The sequence below is a fragment of the Danio rerio genome, chromosome 14 (assembly GCF_052040795.2).
Source record: "Danio rerio strain M-AB ecotype USA chromosome 14, GRCz13ab, whole genome shotgun sequence".
NCBI classification, from domain to species: Eukaryota; Metazoa; Chordata; class Actinopteri; order Cypriniformes; family Danionidae; genus Danio; species Danio rerio.
Genome location: NC_141034.1, coordinates 33,242,209 through 33,264,621, shown reverse-complemented (window position 1 = coordinate 33,264,621; position 22,413 = coordinate 33,242,209). Strand labels below are relative to the sequence as shown.

The 22,413-nt window shown below is 34.0% G+C and overlaps 1 protein-coding gene and 1 long non-coding RNA gene across 3 annotated transcripts in view; one reads left to right on the top strand and one right to left on the bottom strand.

The window, feature by feature from the left end:
- The window catches only part of tenm2a (teneurin transmembrane protein 2a), a 1,216,147-nt gene that overhangs the window by 657,810 nt on the left and 535,924 nt on the right, over nucleotides 1–22,413 (bottom strand). Inside the window, exon 3 of one of the 2 annotated variants that reach the window (XM_087281560.1) lies at nucleotides 13,766–13,889. The exons of the other annotated variant lie outside the window; for it this stretch is intronic. The gene's annotated coding sequence lies outside the window, so the exon portion shown is untranslated. The remainder of the gene's footprint in view (nucleotides 1–13,765; nucleotides 13,890–22,413) is intronic. 2 annotated transcript variants of the gene reach the window in all.
- LOC141377533 (uncharacterized) lies at nucleotides 325–21,703 on the top strand. Its single transcript, XR_015507581.1, has 3 exons — nucleotides 325–477; nucleotides 16,081–16,146; nucleotides 20,327–21,703. It is a non-coding gene; the product is annotated as an uncharacterized LOC141377533 (long non-coding RNA).

Below are 22,413 nucleotides of genomic sequence, written 5' to 3'. Positions count from 1 at the left end.
AATGATGGCAATTTTCATATTTGGGTGAACTACTCCTTTAAGCTCCACCAAAGATAGTAGTTTGGTGCTTTACTGTAACATTGTGACCATACATACTGTTTGAAATGTTTGATGAACTCTACACCAGTCAAACTGCTCACTATTTTATTTACAGTAAAGGTTTGTCGGGCAGTCCGTGCCCATGGCCCCTCAACGTACCCACTTGGCAAGGATCCAGAGACCTGTTTGGCCACAGAGGTACATTTCCATCTCATTCATCACGGACAGACAGATAATCAGAAAGTCATTACAGTAGCCTGACACCACCACACGCTCCAGGAAGACAGAGTAATTGAGCAGTGCAGAAGGGAGGACAGCAGCACGAGCCAAGGCCAAGGGATAATGAATGCGAGATGTCTTCCTGCTACTGGAGGAAGAGAGAGAGACAGCTGATTGAGCGAGACAGAGAGACTGAGCGAGACAGGGGGACGTCTGTAGGTATGTGTATTTTCAGATAAGCATTATAATAAAAAACTGGAAAGTATTGTATTATAATAAAAAATATGGAGATGAATGTTGTTGTAGTATTTAATGAGAAGGAACGAAAGAAAAACAGCAGCCACTCAATCAGTCAACCAATCAGTCAATGAATCAACTGCAAAAATAAATTGTTAAAAAATAAAAATGTTTTTTTTTTTTTTTTTTTTACTTTTCACAGTATTTTTTATGGTTAAAAATAAATAAATACATAATAAACAAGCACAAATACAGGTTTGTTTATTTTGTGTGCAACAAATCAAATACCACCCCAATACAAGAACTTTAAAAAATAAAAACAAGTTTAGAGTTTTTGAGATGTATGCATCACAATATGGGGCATACTGTAGGAATTAGGACGAGTGTTTGGATAAAGTCAGTTTTTTTGACCCCAATTCGTTATTATTGTTCATTTATTTGTTTGCTGGAAATTAGAACTAAATTGAGAAGTAGTTTTTAAACAAATCTTTGCATTTCATAAACAAAATTGAATATGTAAGCTAATAGATGTCTTCAGTGGAGTGCGTACTGTTTCCTTATCCACAAAAGTAAAGGAGTAAATTAAAGAGTAAAAGTAAAGAGAAAGTAAAGAGGCCAAATGAAGGAGGCTCATGTAAATGCACCATGGCACGATACAACTGACTCTTAAAGTGAATGGGAGATGATACTCTGACTGGTTTAATGCAGGTTATACTCAAAACACACCTATAACTCATTAAGAGAATAAGCACAACCCTGTTAGACCTTGCGCCAGGGCGCAAAACGTATTTTTCCATCCTTAAAAAAACTAAAGTGGATTCGGATATGCCCTTAATGCTTTTCCGTCATGTGCTTTAGACTTTGCACCTACATCGATAAAATAGAGCCTAGAGTCATAGTAAAGTTGATCATTTACTGTCACTCTTCTTTTTAGCATTTGTGGTGATAACTGTGAAAAAACTGCACTTAATATGACTACAGCAAACAAACTACAGTTCTCCTTGCAGTAGGGTTTACAATAGTGAACAAACTTATAAAACATTGTATCTTTTCAATGTTGAATGTAAAAAACATGAACTTACGGCACTGCTTCTATGATGAATTTAAGTGGATGCCTTATATTTCACAAAAAAAAACATGTCTAACATTGCTTTTAAACAGAACCAGGAACACTAACAGGAAGTGACTAAACAGGAAGTGTTTTATCTCATAAAATACAAGTATAAATGAAGTATTAATTAATTTGTAATTATGAATATTTATTTTTACAAAAGGAATATGCATAAAAATATTTAAGCAAGATATTTCAAAATAAAAGTTGAACAGAGGTTGTTTGTTTGAATGTTGTCTTAACAGGCTGCTTAGGTAAAACAAGAAAGAAAGAAAGAAAGAAAGAAAGAAAGAAAGAAAGAAAGAGAGACAGAGAGAGAGAAAGAAAGAAAGAAAGAAAGAAAGAAAGAAAGAAAGAAAGAAAGAAAGAAAGAAAGAAAGAAAGAAAGAAAGAAAGAAAGAAAGAAAGAAAGTAGTGTCTTTAGAGGCAAAATCATGTGAGATCCCTCTTTTTTAATTGGCAGAGCTCTGATCTACTTCATTTGTCCTGAAGCTGTGTGTTGAGCTCTGACATTTTGTCGATGTAACGGTGAAGCTTCTCTCTTTGTGTTGTTCTTTCATCAAGCCACACAGAATGCTATCTGTCCATCTTCAATCAGCCCAAAACACTGGCTCCACTTTCATGAAGGATTACTAACAGAGTTTGTAAGACCATTAACACCTGCAAACATCGTTTCTGCACAGCCATTTTCAAAGTTGATGCCGAAAACTGCAAGAGATGTAAAGCACGTCATTTTTTGTGCTGCATGATCAAAAAATGCAGAGAAGTAAACAGCTAAAAGTAACTATGCTATTATCTCAAAATGTGTCACTTGAAGGCAGGGTGTTGTGACAAAATATTGCATCATTTCTTTTGTGCCATTGCATCAAACACAAATGAGCTAGCAGTAACAAAACTCAGTTTGTTCAAATGGTCAATTTTAATTTGTTAGCATCATTTGTTGCGTACATTTGTAGCATAGTTAACTGTTTTTTCAAAATGTAGGCAGGATTGTGAAAAGTGGCTTTTCCAAACTCATTTCCAAGAATGGCACCTTGTGGCAAAAACAGGATTGCTGATAGCCTAATGAGTAGTAAGTGATAAAATCTATAATTTTAATGACCATTGACAAAGGAGAAATGATAATATATTTACCCCATTTAAAAATAGATATATTTTTACTGATCTCTCTGAATAGCCAATATGGTGATTCAAAAAGATAACCACAACTTTTAAAATCTGTATTTTATAAGATAAACATGATGGAACCTTCGATAAATAATCAATGTGAAAAAGTACATAAAGTTTTCCAATACTTCAAAGCTTACTTAAATTGATGACAGAAAGAGCTTAGCTCTCATTTTCTTCTTTGCAGAGCTCTCGATTTTCAAAGTTGTAGCATTATTTTTTAATAACCCCGTATTTGGTGCATTTGAACAGGTATATTTATTAAAATAATATTTTAGCCAAATGTTTTTGAAATATAAAAGTACTACATTTAAATTCAAGTGAAATAGTGCAAAAATATTTCATTTAAATATTTATTTGATATATTTTGGGCAACTCTGTGGAGCAGTGGCTAGTCTCACAGCAAGAAGGCTTCTGGTTGGAGCCTTGGCTGGGTCAGTTGGCATTTCTGTGTGAAATTTGGATGTTCTCCCCGTGTTTGTGTGGGTTTTCTCCGGTTGCTCCGGTTTCACTCACAAGTCCAAAGACATGCGCTATAGATGAATTGGGTAATTGGGCTTTTGTGTATTTGTGAATGAGAGTGGACGGGTGTTTCCCAGTAATGGGTTGCAGCTGGAATGGAATCCACAGTGTACATATGCTGTATTATTTGGCGATTTATTCCGCTGTGGTGATCCCAGATTAATAAAGGGAATATGCCAAAAAGAAATTGAATAAATGAATTTATATATATATTTATTATATATATTTTGTTTCTCTTGATCTTCCCCTGACATATAAATTTGTCTGTACTTGGTTTTTTTGACCGCTATTGTAAGTTTATCTGTTAGATTTGCTCCAGATTTGGTTTCAGTACTGCACTGTAAAAATGTTGACTCAACTTAACAGTGTAAGCCAACTTGCTGCAGAGCTATTTTAACTTTAAGTTTAACTTAAATAGAGTTATGTGCAATAATGGGAATAAAAGTTGATTCAACTTGATTTTTTTAAGTGAGCTATATATTTTAACAAATATTATATACTGAATATATTATTGTTAAGCGTCCTATAGATAATATGAATTTAAAAGGGTCTCTGTAAGGTGTGTACTCATACACAGTTTAAGTGAGAATTATTAGCCCGCCTGTTTATTCCCCCATTTCTGTTTAACGGTGAGATTTTTTTTAAACACATTTAAAGCATAATAGTTTTAATAACTCATTTCTAATAACTGATTCGTTTTATTTTTGCCGTGACACATGACACTAGATATTAACTAGATATTTTTTTAAGACACTTCTATACAGCTTAAAGTGACATTTAACTAAGTTAATTAGGTTAACTAGGCAGGTTAGGGGCTATTTTAAGGGGCTTTTGACGTTAAACTTGCTTTAAAAAAAAAAAAAAAATGCTTTTATTCTCGTATTATTATGCCAAACAAATAAGACTTTCTCCAGAAGAACAAAAAATATCAGAGGTACTGTAAAAATGTCCTTGCTCTGTTAAACATAATTTGGGAAATATAAAAAAATAAAAATGCAAAGGGGGCTAATAATTCTGACTTCAACTGTATGCTGAATACACAGTACATCCATGAAGACTTCAGATACAAATGTGTATGTTCTGTACATTGTACAGTATGTTCTGTAATTTTACTTTCATGGCAAAATAAAAAAATATATATATATAGGTATTGACTTTAAAGTGAAATAACTGAACATAAACATAAGCTGAGAAAAATGCTTATTTTAGACTTATTTTAAATGTTTTATTTTATGCTTATTATAAATGTTCAGATGGCACCTAGGGGTTTTTTGCATCTGAACTCCATGTATTAACTTGAGTAAAATGTGATGCAGAAAAAAGTAGGATTCCCCTTAAGAAATAGCAGCATCCATCAGGTAAATGGTTGCTGAAGAAAAGTTTACACACACTCAGTGTTGCAAATCTAAATGAAAAGATCTCAGCTTATGTAAACCACTCTGCATGCGCATTACACATTATGAATAAAACAAAATATGGGCACAACGTCAGTTGCAACATTCAAATATGAGAACGCCTCCAGTATAATTTAAGATACTATGAGTCAGTTTCGCCATGAGAGCATATGTTGGTGAAGCTTCATTAGCAAATATGTATCAAATATTCAGTCTTTCTCAGTGTTTAGCTTGTAAGACTAAAAAAAAAAAAAATACACATTTGCACATTAATGAGACTCATGAAAACATCTTGCATTGTGCATGTAAATTGGATGTTTTTCAAAATCACATTGTGAAAATGTTCAAATTTTATTTATTTATTTTTTATAATTATTATTTTTTATTTTAGTAGAATGTCTGGTTGCATGGAAACATATCTTTTGTGAACTAATTTAATAATTAAAAATAAGTAGGCATTAAAAAAAGCTCTTAGTACCATCCTATGTACATGCACACAAAGTCTGTATTTAGCCCAACACACAGCATTGTTTTAAAATTATGTTTTCAGTATGCTTCTTCTTTTTATTTTAACCCCACCTCTAAGTTTGGTTTTACAATGGACACTGAAAGCCAAGCAAACCAGTATTAAAAGTATGTTCAGTCAGACTTTATTTTGATGGTCCAGTTGTTACATTGCATCTACATGACAACTAATTCTCATTAAATTATAAGTAGAGGTTGGGGTTAGGGTTGGAGTTAGGGTTAGTGTAAGTTGACATGTACTTGAAAAGTTTCTTATAGTCAGTTAAATTTCTGTTGAAGGAGCAGTATTAACAGTATTAAGCAGTAAGTGTTACCATATTTTCCTTTTGGCCCAGACCAAAAAAATAAATTAAAAAACTACATGAAAACGAACAAGTACGAACAAACTCATTAAAAGGAAATTTCTGATTTTATTCTGAAACTATGTTAAACTTTTAGCATGGCAGTCTACAGAGAATATAGTCCCTGTTAATATAAATCCATAACAAATGCCACACACACCTGTTCCACTATTTAAAAAAATCCCCCCAGATGTTTCCCTTTTCTTGTTGAAAACTTTCTGATGAAAAGAAAGTTTTGCAGCAGATGTATTAAGAAAAGGTTTGATTCAGGAACCAGATCAATGGGAGGAAAGGTTTAGGTTGAATCTCATGAAATATTAAACTGTTTACAAAAACACTTGTGCAGTAGAAGCTCTCATTTCCACAGGCCTGCCGTCTTTTATCTGGCCAAATGTTCTTCAATGCTTTATCGTTTGCTTTCTGACTTCAGCTTTGAGTTTTTGCATTGTTACATGTGCTATACAGAGAACGTCGCCGTCATCTTCAAACACATGTCATTTTACTAAGTGCTTTGAAATTGAGTGAGGTATGAAATCAGTTCGCCGTGTCAATCATTATTTGAAGCGGAGAGTCCAAAGGGTTCTTCACAGTGGAAATGCGAGTCTTAGAAAAAGCTGGCATTTCCTCTGAAAAGCCCTCGCTGGCATTCTGAATACGAGTACAGCGTGTTTTTGAAGGACCCCCTCTAGGATGAATCGCACACCCATGATCACTGCTCTCTTACCAGAGAGACACAGTGGGACCGCAGACATCTGTCTCTTACGTCCTTCTGCTTAGCGTCTAAAACCGGAGAAAATAAAGCTCAATGATCGCCACTCAAACATGCACCTGCTCTGATCCACATACTGTGCAAATACACACGTTTTTGCCTTTTTTTCAACACACTGATTTTGTGAATATGAACGGAGAGCACATGGGCTCTTTTGAACATGCATTTAAATTAGTGCAACAGCCAATTCAATTGATTTCCAAGCAGCAGACCCATTTACAAAGCATGGTATTATTGGCACTCTCATCATAGCATCCTTTTTATTATAGTTTACAACATATATTCAACAGAGAGTAGAGATTTAGTCAAGATAGATGTAAAGCGTTCTTGACATTTTCATAGAATTCTTGCAACAACAACAACAACAACAACAACATATGTATATAGTTATGATTCATTGAGGAATATTTCAAGTCCTGAACCAATCAGTTCACATTTAACTCTTGTGCACTGTTGAAATTGACCAATCTTTTGTTATGTTCGGGATAGAAACAACCACTGAATTAAACTAATGTAAAGATGCATCAGATAATTTTTATTTTAAATTTTTATTTATTTATTTTATTTTTTTGCATATATTTGTTATTAACATCAGTCCTGTTAAAAACTACTATTTTTTATTTTATTTATTTATTTTATTTTTCATTTTTTTAATTACAGGATATTAACTTTTTAACAGCCAAACTCACAAATTATGTCACTGATTTGGTGAAAAAAAATACACAAAATGGCATGTTTTGTCTATAAAAAGTAATTGTGGTCAGGATTTTTTAGACTTTTTATTACAGTCTTGAACATGTGAATGATTAGTAACAACATTGGCTTTAATGCATTGTTAGATTTTCCTTTTTTTTCTCCCTAATTTATTGCTTGATGGCTGTATTTGCCCCATTGACTTCCATTATAAACACATTCGATGGTGCATAAATACACAGTCTTTGTTTTTGTTTACTCCATGTAGTTCTGAGAGCTGGGATGCATATTTTGACTTTCTCAGACATCAAGATAAGTGCGCAAAGGTCACACTCACACACATACACACTTTGATTTGCTGTTATACTTCATACTTTATTCTTACCGGCAGCTAGCTCTCTGCCACTCTCACATGGTCGCCCACTGAAGTTAAGCAGGGCTGCGTCTGGTCAGTACCTGGATGGGAGACCACATGGGAAAGCTAGGTCGCTTGCTGCCGAAAGTGAGGCCAGCAGGGGGCACTCAACCTGCGGTCTGTGTGGGTACTAACAGGGACTCTATAGTGCTCAGTGAGTGCCATCTTTCAGATGAGACGTTAAACCTCCTGTGAACGTGATGATCGTGAAAAAATCCCAGGATGTCCTTCAAAATTATCTGATGCATTTTTACAGCAGTTTGATTTGGTGGATGTTTTATCTCTAACATAACAAAAGGGTAGTAAATTTGCTAAGTGTTTAGATTAGTTCTTTACAAACATTTTAATTACATTTTAAAGCTTTTGTCCTGAAAATATGTGGCAAAATAAGATGAGTTACCAAATATTATTCTGCTAGCTGAAACACAGAAAATGTTATGGCAGAATTAAGACTCAAAATTACCCCAGAGTACATAGAACACAAAAGGGTTAAGATAATGTTTTGTTCTCTTTAAATATATGTAAAGCACTAACTAACTAACTAACTAACTAACTAACTAACTAACTAACTAACTAACTAACTAACTAACTTAAACAATAGATAATCCTCATAAACGACATTTTAATGAAAAAAAGTTACTAAATGAATGTGATTAAAGTACATTTTCCTTCCGGAAAACAAATCAAAATAATGATAACAACAACAATAAAGAAAAAAATATTAAATGAATAAATAAATGAATGTAGGAGTTTACATGTTCTCCCGGTGTTCGCGTGGGTTTCCTCCGGGTGCTCAGGTTTCCCCCACAGCCCAAAGACATGCTGTACAGGAAAATTGAATTAACTAAATTAAATGCAGTGTATATGTGTGAGAATGAGGGTTTATAGATGTTTCCCAGGACTGGGTTGAAGCTGGAAGGGCATCTGTGTAAAACATATGGGCGGTTCATTCCGCTGTAGTGACCCCTGATGAATAAAGGGACTAAGCCAAAGGAAAATGAATGAATGAATGCACTTGCAAAACCTCAAAGATCTCATCCAGAACATGTTCTTCAGAAGTAATATTCCCTCTCTCTCAACACACACACACACACACACACACACACACACACACACACACACACACACACACACACACACACACACACACACACACACACACACACACACACAGTTATGTTCAACAATACCAGCATCCCTCAAGAGCTGTTCTTATTCACAAAAAATACCCATAATGCACTACAGAAGGACCACAATGCTACGGCTCCTCTTTGTACACTTCATTTGAAATATCTTGTTCCTACGTTCAGTCCAGTCCTACAAGGCATGTGTGATGGATGAAGGACAGAGACGAGAGGCTTGGATGGAGCAAAGCATGGGGTTTTAATAGAAGCACTGCCACTCAGCATCGCAAAGATTTCTGTCTGATCTCATTAGCTGCTACTTAGAGAACAACAACTGCAGCGCTCTGTCCTGCTTATTCCTGGAGACCAGTTTCACATATCCCTCCTTTCCTCTAATATATTTCTGCCTTTTACTCTTTTCTTCAGCCTGCCCTTGTGAAACAGAAGTGCACTTAAGTGTGTCTAATGTGCACTTATAATGGGTTTAAAATTGTAAGTGTAAGTACTGTATATAGAAAAAAAATACCTCAAAGAAAAAGCGCATGAACTTCACATGAACTTTCATACCACATGTCAAACCATATGTGGAACAAATGAAATGTTCTTGGACATTTTTATAGTTTTTCACTTGAAACATTTTAACATATGTGGTTGAGGATGTTCTAGCAGATATAATAATGAACTAAAATGCCACCTAATTGAGCGTGGCTTACAATTTTATGGCCATTTATAAACATGATTTTTAATTTTTCTACTTTTTCACATACTTCACAGTAGTATGTTATTTTATGCTATACTGTATGTACACTTATATACAGTATTATATAATGTATATGTAATTTCCTTATTGCAAATGTGTACACTGTAACAAGTGATTGGTTACATAAAGCGAGTAAACCAACTGCCTTAAAAGCAACAGGTTAACTTCATAAAAATAATGAAAAGCCATTGTAACTTGGAACTGTTAAGTCTACTTAATTTTTATAGTTATGCTAATTGTAATCACTTTTTTTAAAATCAACTAATCCCTTTTACAATGTCAGACTATTTTAGCAGTCTGTTTATAAATAATTACTGTAATTATCACAATATTACATATTTGGTGCATCATTAGTCTATAAAATCTGCACTTTTAGTCTGTATTGAATTTGTTGAAACACTGGAGTCTGGAAGAGCAGATTTATTTTAGTTACTGTCATTTTGCTAGATACAGAAAATCCGGAAAAAAACAAATATAATAAAAGTGTATTGAAAAAAAGAGATTTATTTATTTTTATTTTTTTAAAGAGTGCAATTAGCACAATTATAAAAATGCTGTCAGTTTGACAATTCCAAGTTACAATGGGTTTACTTACACTATTTTTATAAAGTCAACTTGTTGCTTTTAAGGCAATTGGTTTACTCGCTTTAAGTAATGAATCACTTTTTACAGTGTAGTACAATTCCCAACAGAAATGACAATAGGTTACATTTTTTTTTGTAGTTTAAAAAAAAAAACATTTTAGTATAAAGTCAATGCTTTTATCCCACTACATTGCATAAATGCGAAGTACAGGAATTATTTTTCATGAGTTATTTAATGCTAAGTGAATTGACTCTACAATTTCATTAATGACAGACTGCCTACAGTATTTTGAAGACGACAGCGCACTAATTCAAATGAGTCAGTCAGAGTGATTCTCCAGTTAACAATTTACTGATTCAAAAATTCCAGTTAGAGTGAGTCTTAAGTTAACGATTTACTGATTGAAATGATTCAGTCAGTGATTCTCAGGTTAACAAAATTTAAAGTCTGACTCAAAACAAGCAAAGAACAGGAGATGCCATGAGCTTCAATTACCACGACAGATAGTAGAAAAGTTAATGACAAATTCTATGATTTTTTTTAATTTTATTTTAGATCACAACTGTCATTTGTTGGAAATGAATGGAATTTGGACATTCTATACTTGCTTTACACCAATTCATACATTTTCTTGTGAGACCTCATGGGACAGTAAAGTATCCATTGGATGCACACTACAGAATCTTTCCAGAATTAGTAGGCCATCAGGGTACTTTTTATTACTGTTTTTCAAATACTGTAACAGTAATCCCTTAAATGCAACCATTTCTAGTGATGTCCGAAACCATAGTGGCCATTCAGAAGTGCACTCAATCAATCCCATAATGCACAGCGATGACGAATACACAACCTATGTACTCTCAAAAGCAGAGAAATAAACGTAACGCACGGTGAGAGTTTAGACACCTAATTTCAAGTGTATTTGCTTAAAATTTTAAAAATTATATTTTAATATTCCACAAGAATTGCTCTATTTGAATTTTAGCTTGATTGGGATGATTTTGTAGGGGAGTGCATCTACATAAAATATAATAAACAAATTAGAGAGACAAATAAAGCAAATATTCAATAGGAGTCTAACAGTATACAGGCACAGAAATAAAATGATCAAATGTACAATAAAGCTGTATCGCCTTCATTGTATACAAACTTAATAATTCCTTGTGCCCAAATGTTTTAAACTCACTTACAATTTTTTACATAGTGGATGAACTTTTACTTTATTATAGGCTAACTGAAACAACAATTTCCTACACACCAATAAAGTGTAAATGCATATTACTTAAGAATAAAATAATCTTTAATATAATTACTACTAACATGCACTGAAACATTCAGTTAGTACTTCAGCATATTTCTTTAAAATGCACTAACTATATTGCTCAGTTTTTCCCTTTGTGTCACAGCTAGTATAATTGTCATACAAAAGATAAGTAAAACAATTAAAAGAAAAATAATGAAAGACTAAAATAAAACATGTCATATGAGTTAATGAAGAATGCAGAAATAGTTTGACCTTTTTTCTTGTGGGAGAAGCTCACCCTGCGGATTTTGCCAATCTAAAGCTGTCTTTAACACTGCTGAGTTGAGGCGGCTCTGTCTTTTCTGTCAGCTGTGCTGGAAATGCAGCAATGGTCAGATTATACTGCAAGCTTTGTGCTTATTTTAGATGTGTATTTTATTTATGATACATTGTTTGCAAAAAAATAATATTAAAATACTTAGAAAAAAAATGTAATTGAATGTGCTTTTGAAACAAAGACTTAGAAAATCTTAATACGTAAAAAAATTAACCTGAAATGGAAAGTACATTCAAAAATAGCATTTAGAAAAGACCATTTTTAAATGCCAAACTATAATAGCTTTCCTCAGAGCTAAAATCAGCCAATTTAGCCCCGCTCCTCTACTCTGCGCCCATCTAAAAGATACCTGGCATGAAGATGCCATTTGCGTGCGAGTGTGTGCACGTGTGTGTCTGTGCTGGCTAATTGACAAGATGGACGTTTGTCATAAATAGTGCCTCTGTCCACCGGGTGCCATTATATAGTCATTTCCTGGTTTAATGTGTACGGAGAGTGTTCATTATTTGTGACAGATGGACTCTTCTCTTCCTCATTGAATTCCTGCTCTCAGAGAGACGAATTACAATCTACTAATCAGACAGGACCTGTATAGTCATTTCAATTCAATTTATTCAGTGAACACATAATAATAATAACAACAATAATAATAATAATAATAATAATAATAATAATAATAATAATAATAATAATAATATTATTATTATTATTATTATTATTATTATCATTATTATTATTGTTGTTATTATTATTATCCTTATTATTATTATTACTGCTGCTACTACGACGACTACTACTACTACTATTATTATTAGTAGTAGTAGTAGTATTATTATTAAGTAATATAATAATATTAATAATAATAATAATAATGAAATATTTTTAATAATATTGTTGTTGTTGTTGTTGTTGTTGTTGTTGTTGTTGTTGTTGTTGTTGTTATTATTATTATTATTATTATTATTATACTACATTAAATATAATAATAATAATAATAATAATAATAATAATAATAATAATAAAACAATGTAAGAACATATTGCCAAATAATTTGCTTTTCTACATTAATGCAAAACTTCAGAGCTAACCTAATTCACCAAGAGGCAGCAATTCAAACCAATGAGATGTTAATAAGGGCGGGGCTAACTACTGTGAGTCAACATAAATACAGAGCACTAAGTAAATCTAATTCTCCGTTAGTAGTTCCATAAACCACAGGAAAACCTAAATTTACACAGAATGGATTGTCTGATCTTTTTCTATCTTTGAACAATGTAATGTTTAGCTTTTCCAAATGTATTCCCTTCAAAATTCTATATCTTAAACTATGTTATACTGTTTTTTTTTATTGTTTTATATATTTATTTATTTATTTATTTTTAGTACAATATGCTCTAAGTCAATTATTATGTATGCTCTTAAGTGAGTATTACTGGCATAGCACACACATGACCTCTTTTGGCACTGTGCAGCATTACAGTGCTTCACCGCATTAGGTGCTCACTGTCTCTGTCACAGCAGAAATGATCTGTGTGGCATATATACAGGGAAAAACTAGATATTCTTCATAGTTCATTAGGTACATTGCTGTACTCAAAGACTGAAGACAATGTGCAGCTACAATGCCGGGACCATAAGATAAAGATGATATCTGAGTTATCGACATGCCACCATAAATCAGAGAGTTGAGTTCAGACTAAAGTTTTTGGATACATTTTTTTATTTGAGATATTGTCATTATCATTGTTGTTCTTTTTGTTGTTGTTTGATAAATTTATTTTATTCATTTCAATATTTTCTATTTATATTATTTTTATGCATGTAAACTTTTAAAGAAACCCAAAGTTAATGTTATAAATGTATGTGCTTATTGATATATTCACATGCTCAACTGTAATTTAGTTTTGCTTCTTGTGTTTCTTCTTAATTGTTCACTTGCTGTAAAAAACATTAAAATCTCAAAAGATCAATCTTCCTGAGTTTTACAATAACTATTTCAGTTTATTTCTTTAAATAAAGATGGGAAAAGAAAAATAAATAAATGAATAAATAAATAAACAGGTAAATAAATAAATAAATAAATAAATAAATAAATAAATAAATAAATAAATAAATAAATAAATAATATTTGTAATGTGAAGTAAACATTGTGAAGACAGGAGTATGGGTGATGCCAGTATAACAGTGGAGTGAGCAGCAAGCCCTGTTGCCAGTGGGTCTTGCTGTCTTCCTATGAATAAAGAGGCTCAGATAAACCACCAAGAAAGAATATTATTAAACATACCTCATAGCCAGATTAAGGACATTCTCCACATACTCCTCAATCAACCTTTCCTTCTGAAGTAGACGCACAATCTCAATTCCAAGAGAACGCTGACAACAGGGGTACGGATCCAAACGCAGGTTTACTGAGAATAGTCAGGCAAGCAACAGTCAACACAGGAGCAAACAAAGGTATATGGACAATCCAGAGTTATGGGCAATAAACAGGCGAATGGTTAAAATGCAGGCAGCAAGCAACAAACAAACTAAACAAAGCAAGGTACAAAGATGGAATGCAAGGCAATGAAAACACATCGTAATGGTCACAATCCGTATAACAAGACTCAGCAAAGTCTGTGTGTTTGTGTGCTGCATTAAGCTGCGGTCACACTGGACTTTTTTCGCTATAGACTTCCATTCATATGCACGCGAATGCGTCAGACCGAAAAACGCTAGCTTGTGCGTCAAGTTTCACAGTTCACTGCATTGCAAAGTTTAAGCTTGGTGAACTCTGACCTGCAAAATTGCATCACTTGACTGTGAGAGACCAATCGAGGATCAAAACATGACCTCTCTGGACAGAAATTTCAAATATAAACCAATCGCTAGCTTTTTTAATGTCTAATCATCTTGTTTAATCCCGGCCCTTTTCGCAGTGTCTAACAACAGAATTTCGCATGCACAAACTCTAGTGTGACAGCAGCATAAATAGTCCAACTAATCAGTCTTTAAGCAGCTTCAGCTATGTGAGTGTAATCGATGAAGACTTGGAGCAGGTGTGTGTGTGTGTGTTGCATGACAGGACTTGTAGTCGATATACTGGCGGATTTGTATCTCTTTAGTGAACTGTGTTTACCAGTGATCTGCAGCCGCTAAATTGCTGGTGATTATAACAGTATTAATCTGAATATATCAATTTTATAACATAATAAATGACAACTGTGAGAAAACACAATTGAAGGACAATATACATTTTCAAATGTCAAAAAGAAAGGGAAAAAAAAACTAATTGAGTGAAATACTTTTTTTCATGGCAATCAATTGGCCTCAATAATAAGAATAACAATTAAAAATAAACTTTTGAAGTATTTTTTTTTTTATTAATAAAATAAAAAATCAAATGAAAACTATTTCAGTGTGTACTTTTGAACCCTGGTATGCATCTGAGATTTGTGCTGGCCTCCCAGACAGAGCTTGAGCTTCAGCCCTACCATATTTTATTTCTACAGCAGCTGCTGATGACATGAATGCATGCATTATTCTTTTGTTCCACAATGAGGGCATGTCAGCCTGTGCCATGCCCACTGTCAACCCTTCATCCACCCAGCTGGTGAAATCAGACGAAACTGTCATTCAATCTTCCCCACATCTTGCATGCTATATATTTTCATCCAATTAGACTGGAAGTCAATTTCTGATGTCCCAACTAGATAAATCTGTCTAGTGATTCAGACTGTCCATAACGTCACCACAGCGTCATGCAACACAAGACTCCAGATGTTTCACTACAGCTGTAAATGCAATATGGCAACAGGTACCAAGAGCTTTAAATGTGCCACACTTCATTTAATATGTGGTTATTTTGTTACAGCCTTTCAAACATGGCTAAAACGATTACACAGTCAAACAACATCAGGCTGCCATATGCTCGGGTACACTTGTAGGCTAAAATGATGAAATAAACCTCATGAAAACACCGGAACAAAGCAAATGCTTTGCCTAAAGGAAATATGCTGAAATATTTTGGCATATTTTAGATGATGCTGCAATGTTATGCAATTATGGTTTGACGCTACAATGTTATGCCATAAAGAATATACAACCCAGGCTCATTCTGAAAATGTACCCCTATATAAATTTTTGGAGACTGCAAAATACAGCCTAGGGGGGTACATTTTCTTCCAGTTTTTGTTTTCGCGAATCTACGAGAGGCCTCTGTGTATGCTTTTTAAAATCTCACATTTCTCTCGCTAGTGCCATTCGCGTCTGCTGTTCTTGGGTAAACCCACCAGAGGTCACTGTTGACTGGCTGTTTGACTGACTGAATGACTGACTGGCTGACCAATCAACTGACCCACCATCCTTCCTGCCTAAACCCAACCAATTTTATTGATTGACCCACCAACCCACTTTCTCAAACCCAACCAACAATTTTCAAAAGCAACCCAGAAAAATAAAATCTCTCGTTTCATTTTTATCACGTTTTCAGATTTGACCACATTCTCACCCTGTTATTTACTTGATTATTTTATTTTTTGTATTTCTGTTTTTGTCTTACCTGCTTTTTAAAAACGTTCTTCACTGGATTAACTGGTTAACTCCTCTCTGCATCTCAAGTCCGCCAAAGTACATGGCGAGCTAACAGGACAAACAGGTTACAGCGGAAAAGCTGTCCATACAGAGGTAAGCGGTCAGCTGGTAAATGCAAAAATGAATGGCGTCATACCGACCCATAGTGCTCGTTTAAAAAATTAAATGCAGCCAAACGTACCTCTTGTCGCATAATTTGCGGTCTCCAGCAATGTATATAGGGCTACATTTTCAGGATCAGTGTTCAGTATATATGTGATGGATGTTTGAGTCCAGCTTGCAATGTCTTTTCTTTCCTACGATTTCTTGTCAATCTCCATTGTCAAAGATGTTTCAAATGGACTGAATGTATTGGTCACCAATATCATATAAATAATAGATGACTCATGAGTCAAGGTGGTTAAAAGAAAGTGGCATTGATCATTTTGCAAACTAAATGTATCATATTAATTTAATTTGCAGCTAAACAGTGAGCCAAATGAATTAGCTAATTGCTTTTAACATTTTGTTCTGTTTCTGTGTTATTCTTTAATCCAGCTATGCATGGAAATCAGAATCATTTTCACTGTTTGCAAACTAGTCCTTTTCTTTCCCCGCAGACACATTTTCATTGAAAGGAAGCGGTAATTTAGCACTCCTTTGCACACTTTACTAAAAATAAAACAGCCTTAGCGAGGTAGGTAATCATCTCAACATTCAGAGATCATATTGCGGAGAGTCTTTTATGAGGCACTTTCGCCAGCTTGAAAGCAAAGTAAAAATCATCGTTCATCATCCAGTGACACCTAATAAAACATTCATCTGATGACCTCATAGCACTATTAAGATAGAATTTTTATGCGACACTACCAGCATGAAATGAATTTATTTGACAGTTTTGGTTGCATTTAAGAATCGTTTCACATTAACTGAACTGGTTTGTAAAAACATGCTATGCGACTGTGCTTTAAGCATGTAATCAGCATTTTCCCTAGACTTTAGACAATGCATAATTTATTCATTCATTAATTCATTCATTCATCCATTCATTCATTTTATTTTCGGCTTAGTCCCTTTATTAATCAGGGGTCGCCACAGAGGAATGAACCTCTAACTTGACCAGCAAATGTGCATGAAATATATTTCTAATCAATCATTTGTTTTTACAAGAAATGGCTCATTTTAATCCCAACAGCTTTTGTAACAATGTTTCAGTGCAAAACGAAACTGTCAAAAAGTATTCTAATATTTTCAGCTTGTTAGGGCCCATTGAATTAAATTTAGCAAAGACATAAATGTTGTCGCTTTGTCATACTGTATGAGCTTCACCTGTGACTAGTATTGGATCAATTAGGTCTCAGTTGTGTATAAAAATAACCCCAGTACACTAGACCTTCACATTAACTGCAACTAGACCTCTGCAAACATGCCTAAGATTCACCCTGAGACTAAAGTGTTGATCATCAAGAGGCTGAAGACTCAGCGTCAAGTACAGAGAATAAAAAAAAAGTTTTGAAAAAACAGGAGACATCTTTGACAGGCCCTGGTCAGGCAGACCATGCAAGACAACTGCTCAAGGGGGCCATTTGTTGGCTCAAAAATCCAGCCCATTTTCCACTGCAGCAGAGCTCAACAAGATCTGGCCACCTTAAGTTTCTGTCAACAAGTCAACAATTTGTTGGATTCTGTCTCAAAATTCTGTCTTGGTTCTATCAATGAAATTGAAAAAAACTGTGGCATTTGCCAAGGCTCACTGCTAGCTAAAAGGATGGACTTTGAAAAAGTGACACAAGGTAGATTTTTTAGATGAATCTTCTGTTGAATTAGTCACTGCAAAATATTGCAGGAGACCTACTGGAGCCCGCATACATCTGAGATTCACCCAGAAAACAGTGAAGTTTGGTGGCAGAAAAATTATGGTCTGGGGTTACAGCCAGTATGGGGGTGTGTGAAAGATCTGTATATCTGTACATCTGTACATCAACAGTCTAAAATATCATGAAATCTTAGCTTTCTCTTCTATTCCCAATCATAAAATAAGCCAAATTATGCAGCAGTATGGTACTTCATTGCATACTTCCATCTTCACATCAAAGTTCTTTAAGGCTAAGAAGATCAAAATGCTCCAGGATTGGCCAGCCCAGTCACCAGACAAAAAGATCATTGAGCATATAAGGTATAGGATGAAAGAGTAAGCATAGAAGACAAAATCAAAGAATATTGATGAACTCTGGGAGTCATGCAATAAAGCTTTCTTTGCTATTCCTGATTACTTAATCAATAACAATGTATGAATCCTGGCCAAACCACGTGGATGCAGTCCTTCAAGCTCATGAAAGTCATACAAGATATTGGGCCCTATCGTACACTCGGCGCAGTGTGGCGCAAGGCGTGGCACAGTAGTCTTTTGGTAGTTTCAGCTTGGCGCAAGAGTCGTTTTGAGGCGTATATTATATTATATATATATTATATTTAGAATATAAATATAAAGGATTAAAATATTACAAAACATATTATTTTCTAGCCTACATAAATATGAAAAACCACTGCTTTTATGTCTTCTTCATCTCTGGAGGCTTTTTCAGTTCATTCATAACAATTTGCTTTTGTATAATGTTATTATTACTAGCAGTATTATTTATTATATCCATATTTATATTTGTTTTATTAAAAACAAGCTTAGATTTGCCCACCTGTCAGGTTTTAGACCATATGGGGCACAGCATGTGTTTTAGGATATAACTCAGGTTTTGAGCACATTTTGTTATTATTATTCATTTATTCGTTTGCTGGAAATTAGAACTGAATTTAGAAATAGTTTTGAAACAAATATTTGCACTTAACAAACAATAGTATTTATATATAGACTAATTGATGTCTGTGCGTAAAGGTTTCCCTATCCAAGAGCGAAAGTGAAAGTGATCAATTATCTCTCATTCTCAAGCAGTAGATGCTCTGTTTAACAGTTTTCTGTTAAAAAACTGTTATCTGTTAACTGTTTGCTAGTGAAATGCTCATTTTTTCCACTTAGACTTACTTTGCGTCTTGTAAATAGCGAATGCGCTCTTGGCTTGATGCAGCTGACTCTTAAAGGGAATGGGAGATAAGATTCTAATTGGTTTATTCTCAAAACACACCTATCACTCATTAAGAAAATAAACTCAACCCTTTTAGAACATGCGCCGCGGCGCAAGGCAGATTTCCCGTCCTTAAATTAGCAAAAACACGTCTTGACACGCCCTGAAAGCGTTTGCGCCCTGCGTTTTGCGCTCTGTGCATGGACCGTCAAAATAGAGCCCATTAAGTTTGAATCTCACAGCACCACTACTTAATTTGCTGACATATTTTCTATTTGCAATAAATTTGTTTAATTTCTGTACAGGCAACATTTTTTCTGTCTTGATTAAAAAACTCTTTTTTTATTTTTTGTGAAAATAATTTATTTCAGTGCATTAAACATAATTTGGGAGGTTTTTCATATGAGCTATTTCTTACACCAATTGATTAATTGAAAGTCAGGTTAAGGTGTTTCTTCAAAATAGATAAGTGACTTTAGTCAGGGACTGTAGAGCATGACATCAATGGATACTTTTACATGATCAAAATGCAAACTCTGCCACTGGCACTAATACTTTGACTAGTGATGTAAATGATGACTACTGATCTAATGGGTTGTACTAGCTTGAACATACAGCATCTCCAACATGAAGCATAAAAAATTAAATAAGAATCCTGCAGGCTCTTATAAGATTTAACTGCATAGTTATTACTAACAGGTCTACAACACACTCATACCTCTGAATCTCACTCCTACTAATCTGACCCTTTTGGTTCTTCTAGCTGCTTTGAAGAGGATTCAAACATCTATGTACATGGGGTGTGGCCACTTAACACAAATGCAAAAGACTGCATGCTCTGGCATCAGTTGCCAGTACTCCACTCAAGAACAGAAGTGTAGGACAATAAGTGAGGTTTACCTGCACAACTTGTTCTAAATGGCTAACTTGAAACACTCTCCTAAACCTGCCAGAAGCTATCATTCTGCAGATCTTACCTGGATGCCCACTAAAGCTAAGGAGATATGGCCCTAGACACTAGTTATTACCTAGTTGAGAGACCTCCTGAGAAAACAATGTTGCTGCTGGAAGGTTGTCCTGTGGTCTGAGTTATAATGTATAATAATGTCACAATTTCAGCTGCGTAAGGTCCAAAGTTAATCACAAATTATGGATTAAACCGTGAAACAACCTGATTTAACCAGGTTGAATTTGTTTGGCTTTGTTTTGTGCAACAGGGTTCACTAGTGATGGGGACACAAGACTGTTGAAAGCCTGACAGATGAGAAATGAAACTGAGTTCCTGAAAGTCCTAGCATGCCCTTTGAAAAGAATAGAAGCATTATCCATGCATCATGTCAATGTTTGCCCACTGGCGTCTTTATTCTTACTTGGGTTATGGCATCAAACATTATACCTCTGGTTTAACTCACCCCACTTCAAATTGGAAAGCAGATAAACTAAAAAGAATGATAAAGACTAGAGTCTGTAAAATCAGCCATTACTGCTCATCTTGAAGCCAGGAGAGTGAGGTTTACTGTCACACTGACCTAAATCATACTGTATGGTCCATGGCACCAACATAAACCATATGGTTTTACTTGTGCAATCCATAGCCTTAAGTGTCAGTCAGTATTACAACTCTTGAGACAAAAAGAGTGAGATCATCACTACTACTAACACAACTCCTACTAGCTGGCCACTGTTATACTGACACCTGTCAACTTTGGTTATGGTATACTGTCTATCATCTCTGGTTACAGTATACACATGCTTGTTCATTTTCTGACACACATGAATCTGCGAACAATAGGAAAAATGGAAATGTTAAATGACGTCTGTTTTGACACATCCTTGGCTTACATCTATGTACAATTTTCAGGTTTACATATATGTATAAATTTCAGAAGTGCCCACACATGGATAGTTTTATTTTTAATGGCATCGTGAAGCAGGCCAGATGATTATGTTGGTAACAGATTGTTTGTAAACAAGGTATACCTTGTAATGGAGAGTTTTGTAATGGAACTTTGTACAATGATAAAACAGCTAACTGCATTGATCTCACAAAACATAGCAACCCACATGGAATACACCTACAGTATATGAGGATATATGAACATATATAAAACCTATATGTAGTATACATGCACATATATAATAATAAATATGCTGCATACATGTGTATATATATGCCACATATAGGCAACATTGAGGTGCATATATAGGTCATATAGGTCTCCTTTATCACTTGTTTATATCCACATATGTTTCCCATATAGCTCATATCTCACTTTGTCAAATATCATACATGATGTCTAGCTCATATTTTCTATTATCAAGGCAATAACTAAGAACTAACTAAAAAAAATGTATGTGTGAACACTTGAAATTGCTATCACATGTAATTGGCATGTTATGGAACTTAACTATGACATATAAGTGAAAAGAGACGGAAAGCTATAATGTCTGCACATTTTCCTGAAACATGTCAATTCTTTCTTGTAAGATAGTGTAAAAAAAGTAAATGTGTTTCAAAATGGTGTCATTTTTTTCTGTTCATTTTTGTTCTTGTACTATATATTTTTTCTTGTACTATTTGATTGTTCTTAAGTAAATAAAAAAAAAAAATTCTACATTGTATTTATCTTGCATATATGTACATATAATACAGGAAAACAGCCAATTTTATATATGTCACATATATTGAAAACATATCAAAACCTATATTAAAACATATATGTTAATATAGGTTCTTTCTGTATGGGAACCACAAGCATTCAATTTCAAAACTACAAATTAAAGCCTAAAAACTTCAAATTTATGTTGATCTTTCTTTTTCAAGCACATGCATACAACCGCAAAAGGATGATGATATCATTTTCTATATAGTGAGATTAGCCATTCATAACAGCATCCATTTCATGACAAGATTATTTATATTACAGGTGATATATATATATATATATATATATATATATATATATATATATATATATATATATATATATATATATATACATACATATATATATATATATATACATACATATATATATACATATATATATATATATATATATATATATATATATATATATATATATATATATATATATATTAAGGGTGGAGCCGAACCCGAATACGGTATTCGGAAAGGCACGAATAGCGTGTTTTTACGAATACTTGATTCGAACAAATACTTGAAAAATTATTTGTATTCGGGAGCAAGAAAAACACTATATCAAAAAGCAGCGTCTCCTCGTGAGACCACAGTGCATGCCCGCGTGAGTGAGAGAGAGAGAGAGAGAGAGAGAGAGAGAGA